Below are 9,685 nucleotides of genomic sequence, written 5' to 3' on the forward strand. Positions count from 1 at the left end.
GAATTTACAGGTGCACCCTTCTTTTGTCTTGGGACCAATAAGCATAAGACACCAACTGAGAACAAATTTGATCAACTAGCCGACAACAGATATTAGGAGGGATAGCTTCAAAGGGACAATGTTGTCTCAGTCAGCTTTCTATTTCATGCCTCATGAATATGTGGATGTTGCTTTAAATTGTTGCGTTGTTAGTGCATTTTTTACATCACTTGATAGCCTATTCCAAGGTTCATGGATTCTCTTTTGTTTCAATCAAATCAGCAGTGGAGAAGTTTCATGTAGTGCCCGTGTAATCCTCTTTCTTGTGCAGGAGTGAATAAAATGTTCTGAGGTGTATTATAATGAGATTGTAGCCCAAATCAAATTACCACATAATTCGAATTCAACAAAAGGCCTGCTGTTATCGCCCTCTGATCCAGCCAGCAGAATTTGAATACTATCACCAAGAAACCCAATCAAAACTCAATCACCTACGTTTCTGTATAAAATATAACAAGAATAAACATAGAACACAAACTGGGAGCCAATTTGACTTACTGCCCAATGACAGACATTAGACAGGGACAGCTTCAAAGAAAGAATGCTGTCTCAGTCAGCTTTCTATTTCATGCTTCATAAATATGTGGATGTTACTGCATATGTATATATCTATGTGTATATGCTTGCAACTATTTGTACTCGTATGTATTTGTATATGTGTTTCGTTTCTAAACATGTTTTTTAATTCAATTCATTTGGCAAAAATAAAACAATTGTGCTCTCTTTTTGATTCAAATGTTTCATGTAATGGCCGCATCATCCTCTTTCCTGTGCAGGAGTGAATAAAAGAGCCTGAGGTATATTATAATGAGATTGTAGACCCAAATCAGATTACCGCATAATTGTTGGTGTTCAATGGAGAAAATGTTAAGCTTTTTCAGTCGGATATCTTAGCGCAGATCCGATAGACCCTGCTCCATTCGAGTAGACAGACTTTGAAAAACTGTGCCTAACTGTTTAGCCATGCATTATGGACTACTTGAAATTATCTAGGAAAAACATTGAAACTTACTTAATATAAAAATGTAATATAAGTTGACAGTGTGAGACCACATGTGTTTCCTCTCACTCAACAATTGCTGACTTCATTGCTATGTGATGTGGTTTTCTCTTTCATCTTTTCTTCTAGCCATGTCATTGTTTCTCACATTACATCAACGTTAGTTGATGTCAGCTCATCTTGATCTGCTCCAAGCCACAACCTGTGTTCCACTGTCAAACTGGAAATTGTCCTCAATTGTCACAAACCAAAGACTGCCTGTAAACGGTGACGGAACTCATTGCCACTCCTAAAACTAACTCTAAACATATTGACCTCCATTGTTTGGTATTTTGTTCCCATTCACTACATCTTGATTAAGAATCCTATTTTAATTTCCTTTGTGTGCCCTGGTGAACAACTTCCTATACTTTTGTTCTGCTGATAAACTTATTTCCTTTTTTTTTTTTAATTTTTAAAATATTTTCTCTTTTTTTATTTTATTCCAATAATTTTCGGAGGGTGGAACGTCGATAGTATCACAACTGTATTTGTAATTCATTTTATTTGGATTCTTCGGATTATTGTTCTCATTTCTAGTGCTGTTTGCACAATACCTTGGTCAATGTAATATCTGACCATCTTCAGGCGTATCTTATCAAACGTGGGAATCTACACAAAATTTCGAACAAAACCCCCTTATTTATTTAATCCACGAGGGGAGATGCATACTCTAAATCCGACAAGCAACTTAGTCTCATCCCTTTACAGTAGAGATCCCTCTTTCCCAGAACTGCGGGTCTTTGGAACTCCCTTCCGGGATTCTGCTTTCCTAACTGTACTGATATGCAGAAGTTCAAGTGTAATGTGAACAAACATCTTTCTACTCATCTCCCTTCATAATGACCCTGCTAATTAAGTCCCTGATAGTAGCCCCCTGCTTCAAAGTGGCACTGTGCCTTGTTTGGGGTGAAAATTGAATAATAAAAAAAAAAAGAAGATAGATTCGCTGCATTAGACAAGAAAAACCTGAAGAAGGTCGGAGGTTACATGGACCAAAACGTTGTGAGAATAACACTTAAGATGAGAACAGTAGTCTGAATAATCCAAATAATACGAATTGTCAATCCTCATCTCAAAAATTTAGAAACATGTATATGTAATTGTTTGAAACAATGTTACATAATGGCATTGTTAAAAGTTTAATTAATTATTATCGATCTATATATCTGTCTACCAATCTCTGTACTTATCTATCCAGTGATATTGTTAAAATAGTTTATATTGGGAGTTATTTATTGTTTCTAGAACATGTATATGTAATTGTTTGAAACAAGATTGTACATGGCTTGCTGTTAGAAGGAGTGATCACTTTTATCGGTCCTGGATATGACCTTAAACTATGTCCGATGGTGAAGCCCCAGCTTGCAGGCTTTGAGGAGTGTGGAGCTAGCCTTTAATTGCCATTGCTCCCAGGTCCACTCTGACTCGGAGTGATAGTACCTGTTAGGGTTCCAACTCTGGGTTGAATAGAAACCGACATGCAAAAAACAAATATATGCTATTAAAAAAATTTTCTTCAAAATCACCGGATTTGGCATTAAATAACCTGAAAAGGGTTGATATGCCGTAAAACAAAAACAACCAACCACTTTTATCAATGCACCCATTTTTCTTCTTTGGTTCTATTTTTCCATACAATACTGACTATTTTTTTTAATATATATGTTCTCTCTCTCTCTCTCTCTCTCTCTCACTCTCTCTCTCTCCCTTTACTGTTGCTTCTAAGTACTCTTACTCTTTCTTTCCTTTTCACTATATCTCACACCACTCTCTCTTGTTGGTGCACTTTCTCTCTTTCTCTCTCTATATTTTGAGGTCTCTCTCTAACTGACCATCGCTGTCTCTATCGATAGTTGATAGCTCTCATACTTTTTTCCAATATGTTCTCTCTCTCTCCCTCACTCTCTTTCTCTGATAGAGTGCCAAAGAGAAAGAAACGATGAAATAAGAAGGAGAGAAACATGTCTTCCTCTCTGTATATATCATATGTTCTCCCTCTCTCTCTCTCTCTCTCTCTCTCTCTCTCTCTCTCTCTCTCTCTTATTCCCTCACATATGTTTGCTTCTCACTTATATTTTGCTATCATAATTCCTCCTCTGTCTCTCTCTATCATATTTTCTTCGCCTTCTCTCTCATATGTTTCCTTTCTCTCTCTTTCTCTCTCTCTCTCATATGTTCTCATCCCTCTCTCCCTCTCTCTTATGTGTTCTCCTCTTTCTCTCTCCCCCATATGTTCTCTCTCTTATATGTTCTCCTCTCTCTCTCTCTCTCTCTCTCTCTCTTTCATATATCCTCCTCTCTCATATTTTTTATTCTCATTCCCATATCTTTTCCACTTCTTCCTCTCTCTCTCTCTCTCTCTCTCTCTCATATATCCTCCTCTCTCATATTTTTTATTCTCATTCCCATATCTTTTCCACTTCTTCCTCTCTCTCTCTCTCTCCCTCACTCTCTCTCTCTCTCTTTCATATATCCTCCTCTCTCATATTTTTTATTCTCATTCCCATATCTTTTCCACTTACCCCCTCCCTCTCTCTCTCTCATAATCTCATCTTTCCCTCATACGTTCTCTCCTTCTTTTTCACTCTTTTTTTCTCTCTTTGATACGTTATCACTTTCGATCACTGTCCCTTCCTCTCTCACTTTCTATCTTACCTTACCCTTACACCACCCCCGTGCCCCAAATAACCTATATCTAGCCAGGCTTATCATATTAAATTATCTTCTTGTCATTTTTCCAAACTTAGTATCCATTTACTTCAACTCTTTAGCCTGGAGATCAAACAAAGCCCAGAAAATCAAAAATTAATCATAAATTATCTTTCTTTTTTCCGTTTTGCTCGAGCTGTTTCTTAAAATATGTGCAAGGTCATCCGGAGATGTCCCTGTTTATTCATATACATTAGCATTTCGGATACCCCAAACTAGCACCTTATCCCGAATATTTTAGGGTCGCAAACATGAGAAATTTCTGACCGCATGTTCTGTGAGGTTAAGCATTAACAGAGTTGATACTAACTTGTTCCCATTTTATGAAGTTTGCCAATAAATGTTTTTTTACGGCGTATCAACCCGTTTCAGTTACAGTAATACCTTGAGATATGAATGCACTGATACGATTTTTTTAAAATACGACAATACATTGTATCTATATTTACGCCCTAAGATACGACGAATTTTTTGGAGATACGATTTAAAACATCACACGGCACCAAAACATTAAAAAACGGAAAGCCAAAAAATATACAAAGCAAGAAAAAAGTTTGTATGTGTGTGTGTGTGGTATGTAAAGTTTGTGTGTGTGGACATACGAATGCACAGTTTTTGAAATACAACGATGCATTTTAGTATCTGTTCTTCAGATGCTGCACTTCATTTTCTTGTTCTCTTTCGGTGGAGGAGAAATCCTTCGCGACTGAGACAATTTTTTATTTTTGTACCTTTTCTCCACGTTAAAAAACGACCCTGGTGTCTAACTCTGTCCCGTGGGGAGGCATAGTAAATAGGTACAACGATGCATTTTATCTATATTTCCGCCCTAAAATACGCCGATTTTTTTAGATACGATTTCCAAAATCACACGATGCCAAAAAATTAAAAAAAAAGCGTCATTTTCATGGCAAGTGCTTGTCTGAGCTCCAATCTATAGTTCCCCCTTACGAAACTTTCATGACTAACACTCGTCTAGCTGAAAAACTATCAATAATTTCCCCACACTCTTTATCTATGCCTAAACCTAAACGTAGATTCCATGAATAAAGCTTCGTTTCTTAGAACTGCATGCTTGCGGAAATTTCTTATTCCCATGCTTTCCAGCTGACTCTCTTCAAATCCAACGTGATAAGTTCTTGATGAGCCGCCCCCTTCTTGGGATAAGTGTATGTTCAAAACTCTGACCTAAAAATGAGACAACAAAAGTACCGAGTTACAATATATACAAAGAATACATTTATTTCCGAGCAATGTAGAAACAACAAGAGAGCGTGTGTGCGTGTGTGCAGGTGTGAGCATTCAAAAACTTGAAATGTTCACTGTGTGTAAATGCATGCGAACAGGTAAAGTTCTGATGAGTTCCTTGTGAATGCATGTGTACTGAGTGTTCAGATAAGTTCGTTAATGTTGCTGTAGACATGTGTCGTCTTACTTTGAGAAAAAAAAATGTATTCATTGTAAGTTTATTGCTGCCTTGCATCTTTACCTTAGAATGAACCTTACGCCTGTCGAGGCGAACGGAATGTACGTCTGATCACATTGGAGGTTCGGACGAAATAGAGAGAGAGATATATATAGAACAGAAGCAGAAACAAAAATGCAAAACAGGAAGTAGAAACGCTACCTGTCAGACAAATCGAAAACTAAGACAAGGGCAAATAACCGTTGCGTCATTGATGAATGTTTGTTTACGTGTGTTCACGACACCCTTAAGTAATCCAATTTACCTAGTTTCCACTATTAACGATTACTACCATATTGTCCCATTGACTATTATACGCTCATTAACCCTTATTCTCGAGTGCCCCCGGGCCTTAATAATTGGTAAATCCTTTGTAAAAAAAAATACAAAGCAAGAAAAAGTGTATGTGTGTGTGTCGTAGGTTAGGCTATGCTGTCTAACCCCTCTCTTCCTGCTTTATTCTCCTAGTTCACCTTCGTTAGCCACTCATCCCTACCTCGATGGTAAGTTGGTTACAATTTGATTCTTTATTTTGAATTTATCCTTTCTCTTACATTAAACATTATTAAGCATTCAGTAAGTTCATTTAACGTTTTGAATTGTGTATACTCTTGCCCCTTTTTAGTTACCATAGTGTGTGTGCATGTGCGTGGTAGCCTCGCTTCTATTCCCCCCCCCCTCCTTTCATGCATCCAGTATGTTAGCACTCGTCTAGGCGGTAAGTATATAGTCTATGGAGGTTTATCAGGTTTGTGTCTAACTCTCTGACTCCATAGAAATAAATTTTTAAAAAACATATTTTAAGAGTGAATAAAAAAAGGCAACTTTATTTACTATTTGGGAGGTATGTAGAAAAGGTTCGTTTTGTGGCAGAAGAGAATTTTCGTGAAATGTGTGTGAGAAAATAAACTGAGAGAATGTTCATTGGGTTATACTCATCGGTTTAGGTGAGAACAAAGTTGGTTTGAATTTACTTTGGTGTCTTCCTTTTCTGGTTTTCGTGAACGAAGCAGTGTTTAGTCATTCAAGGCGTTCGGGCAATAACGTGGGTCCAGTATGTCGTTTTTGACTTTCATAACATTTTCGGGGCTCCTCCGGCCGCGTGGAAAATCAACCGTCCTTTCCTTTCTTCTTCTTCTTCTTCAAAACCTCCCGAAAAAAACGCGGCAAAAACCAAACTTCCTTTTTCCACCGGAAGTCCTGCATCTTCCAGTCCACAGTCAATTCTTATCAATCCCCACAAGTATCTATTTATTGTTTTTATTAACATTTATTATTGGACATCAATTTCTGTAGCATTACTGTTGTATTTATCTTTCTTTAGTGACTGTTGAGTGATTTAAACTTGCTTTCATACACTTGAAACGAATTCTCTTTCTTTTAATTCAACTTTTTTAACTAAAAAATGTGAAGAGCTGTCATACATAACTTCGTAGTTTAATTTATTTATATTTGATTTTTGGAGAGATTTTTGAAATTTAATTATTGTAAATTAAATTTATCTGTTATTTAGTAGACGAATGCAAGTAATTGTTCTTACGTTCATAGCTGGAGAAAAAAACAAAGATTTTGAAGTCTTTAAGCTAAATATTTGGTGAAAAATAAAGTTTATATGTAAACAGCCAACATCATGGTTCATTTTTTTAATCAGACTATAATGTAAGTTAAATTATTTTTTATTAAAATATAATTAATTAAAGCAATTTGTTCAAAATGAAAACTTGATTTACACATGAAATCAGACAAACAGACAATAACGTTATTATATATGTAAAAGTAAAGCCTTCTATTTTTTACCTAAAAAAGTTGAAGAACTTCATAGACGGAATTGGTACTATCAAAACAAGCGACCTTTTGTGCTCTAGGATTTATTTTTCTACATAGTCATTACCATTCTTAATGCATTTTTCAAGGAATTCAAAGGCACACGTTCATGATAGGGGCTGCTTTCTTAGAGTCTCGCATTGTCAATATCTGCAACAGAGAAAGATGAAACTTTTAGGTCATAAATATATAAGTTCTGTCATCATAACAATTCAATTTGCAATCTATTTTTGATCCATTCAGGTGAAATGAAAAAAATAGGAGTCATTACTTTTTGAATTCCACTCATGTATGTAAAGCAATTGCATTTTCATATTTAGTATCGATATTCCATACTTGTGAGCCTAGAAAATACAGAAGTATTCAGTTTGTACAGCAGATTCCAAAACAACATTTCAATCGATTTCATCGAATACATACTCTGTCCGACCTGATAAATTTTTTAAATGATAGAAACTTAATGAAGGTCACCATTTATCTTGCTTCATTCCTTAAATTGGTAAATCAAAATAGCATCATAATTCAGTGGATGCATCTTTATATGTGTTATTATCCGCCCATATGTATTTTTGTCTAAGAGTAAACAATTAATTGATATTAAGTAATAGATTTTCAAAATCAGAGGAAAAAAATTAGTCAAATAAAAACAAATACTGACGAGAGCTGAAATTGAAAAAATAAAAAAAAATTGGGGGTTATATTGCATCACTCTCACTAATTTTCTAATCGATTACATATTCTATCTGACCCAATAATTCATTCAGTAATAGAAACGGTTCACCGTTTATTTGTTTGTCATTTAAATTGGTGAACTAAAATGGCATCTTTGTTCGTTTGATGAATCCTTATTAAAAATTCCTTTCTTTTATGTTATTCGTCCCTTCTCGGTTTTGTCTGGAATTAAACAATCTATTAAGCAGAGAATTTTCAAAAACAAGGATAAAAAAACTTATAACATAGAAAAAGTAGATGGCGAAAGCTGAAATTTAAAAAAAAAAAAAAAAATGTTCGGCCTACTATATCATTTTCATTAATTTTCTAAATCCACTACATACTATATTATATCCAACCTGGGAATTCTTTGAGAATCCAAAACCTACAGAGATTTACCATTTATTCTGCTCCATTCATTAACATTGGTAAATTCATCCTAATTCACTGGGTGAATCTTTATTCAAAGATCTTATTTTTATATGTTACTAGCAGGGACACCCGGTTTTACTCAGGGCCGTATAAAACAATGCGAAAAATAAAGTTGGTTTTGAACATATCTGCTATTCTTCGGATAGAGGAATTTTTGATGTCTATGTATCATTCTCTATCTCGAGCAAAAGAATAAGTTTTTTAGCGTGTTAAATTGTTAGATTAAAGTACAGGAGAAATTTTTAAAAAGTACACTCCTCTCCACATATAAAGAATGGCTTTCTAAATAATAACGTTATTATTTCAGCAGGTCTGTATTTTGTAGAAGTCAGTTTTCTTTTTATTAAATTAAACGTAGATTCCATGAACAAAGCTTCTTTCTTAGAAGTGCACGCCTGTGGAATTCTCTTCTGTTTGCCTGTTTCCCACCTGACTACAACTTGGATGTCTTCAAGTCCAACATAAACAAATTCCTGATGAACCGCCCCCTTAACTAAGACACTTTATGAAATCTCCAATACTAATGATTACTACGATACTATCCCATTGATTACTGTACATGCAATAACCCTTATCCCCGAGTGGCTTCTGGACCTTGATAAGTGGTGACTACCATGTAAAAAAAAAAAAAAATTGGTAAATGAAAGTACACAATAGTTAAATAAAACATGAACACTTAGCATTACTTGATCAATGATTTTTAGATTTTTATTCACAGATTTTTATATGTTATTACTAGGGCCATGACAACAGCATATTTATTTCCTTGTTTTATTCTCAGGTAATATATCCACTGATATCTTATATGCTTTTATGTGAAGTGATGTGGTTTTCGGTTGATTAATTGTGTCTAACTGTGTCGGATATATACTAGAGAGTCCAAACAATGGAAAGAATATGCTGTTGTCATAGCTCTAGTCCTTATTCAGTTTTGTCTGGGATCAAACAATCTATTGACGTTGAGTAAAGGATTTACCAATACAAGGAGAAAAAAAACACTCCCAATGAAAGAAACTATAAATGAAATGTTGGGGCTACTGCATAACGTTTTCTAATACCCTTAGAAAAGTTATAAAGCCATATATCTTCTCTCCAGCTATGGGTATAATAGTATCCAAAATGAGCATATCAGGCCTTGATTCTGTAACTAGACTGAGTAAAACTCCAAAATGAGACTAGTCCAGCTCAGCTCCTTTTTTTTTTTTTAAATCATTTTCATATCAAACAAGGCATATTGCCACATGGATGTAAATCAGAGGGAAAAAATTCCTCAAATAAAAACAAATAATGAGAGCTGAAATTAAAAAATAAAAAAAAATTGAGGGTTGTATTGCATCACTTTCACTAATTTTCTAATCGATTACATATTCTATCTGACCCAATAATTCATTCAGTAATAGAAACGGTTCACCGTTTATTTGTTTGTCATTTAAATTGGTGAACTAAAATGGCATCTTTGTTCG

The sequence above is a fragment of the Euprymna scolopes genome, chromosome 5 (genome assembly GCF_053919585.1).
Source record: "Euprymna scolopes isolate OS-2025 chromosome 5, ASM5391958v1, whole genome shotgun sequence".
Lineage (NCBI taxonomy): Eukaryota > Metazoa > Mollusca > Cephalopoda > Sepiida > Sepiolidae > Euprymna > Euprymna scolopes.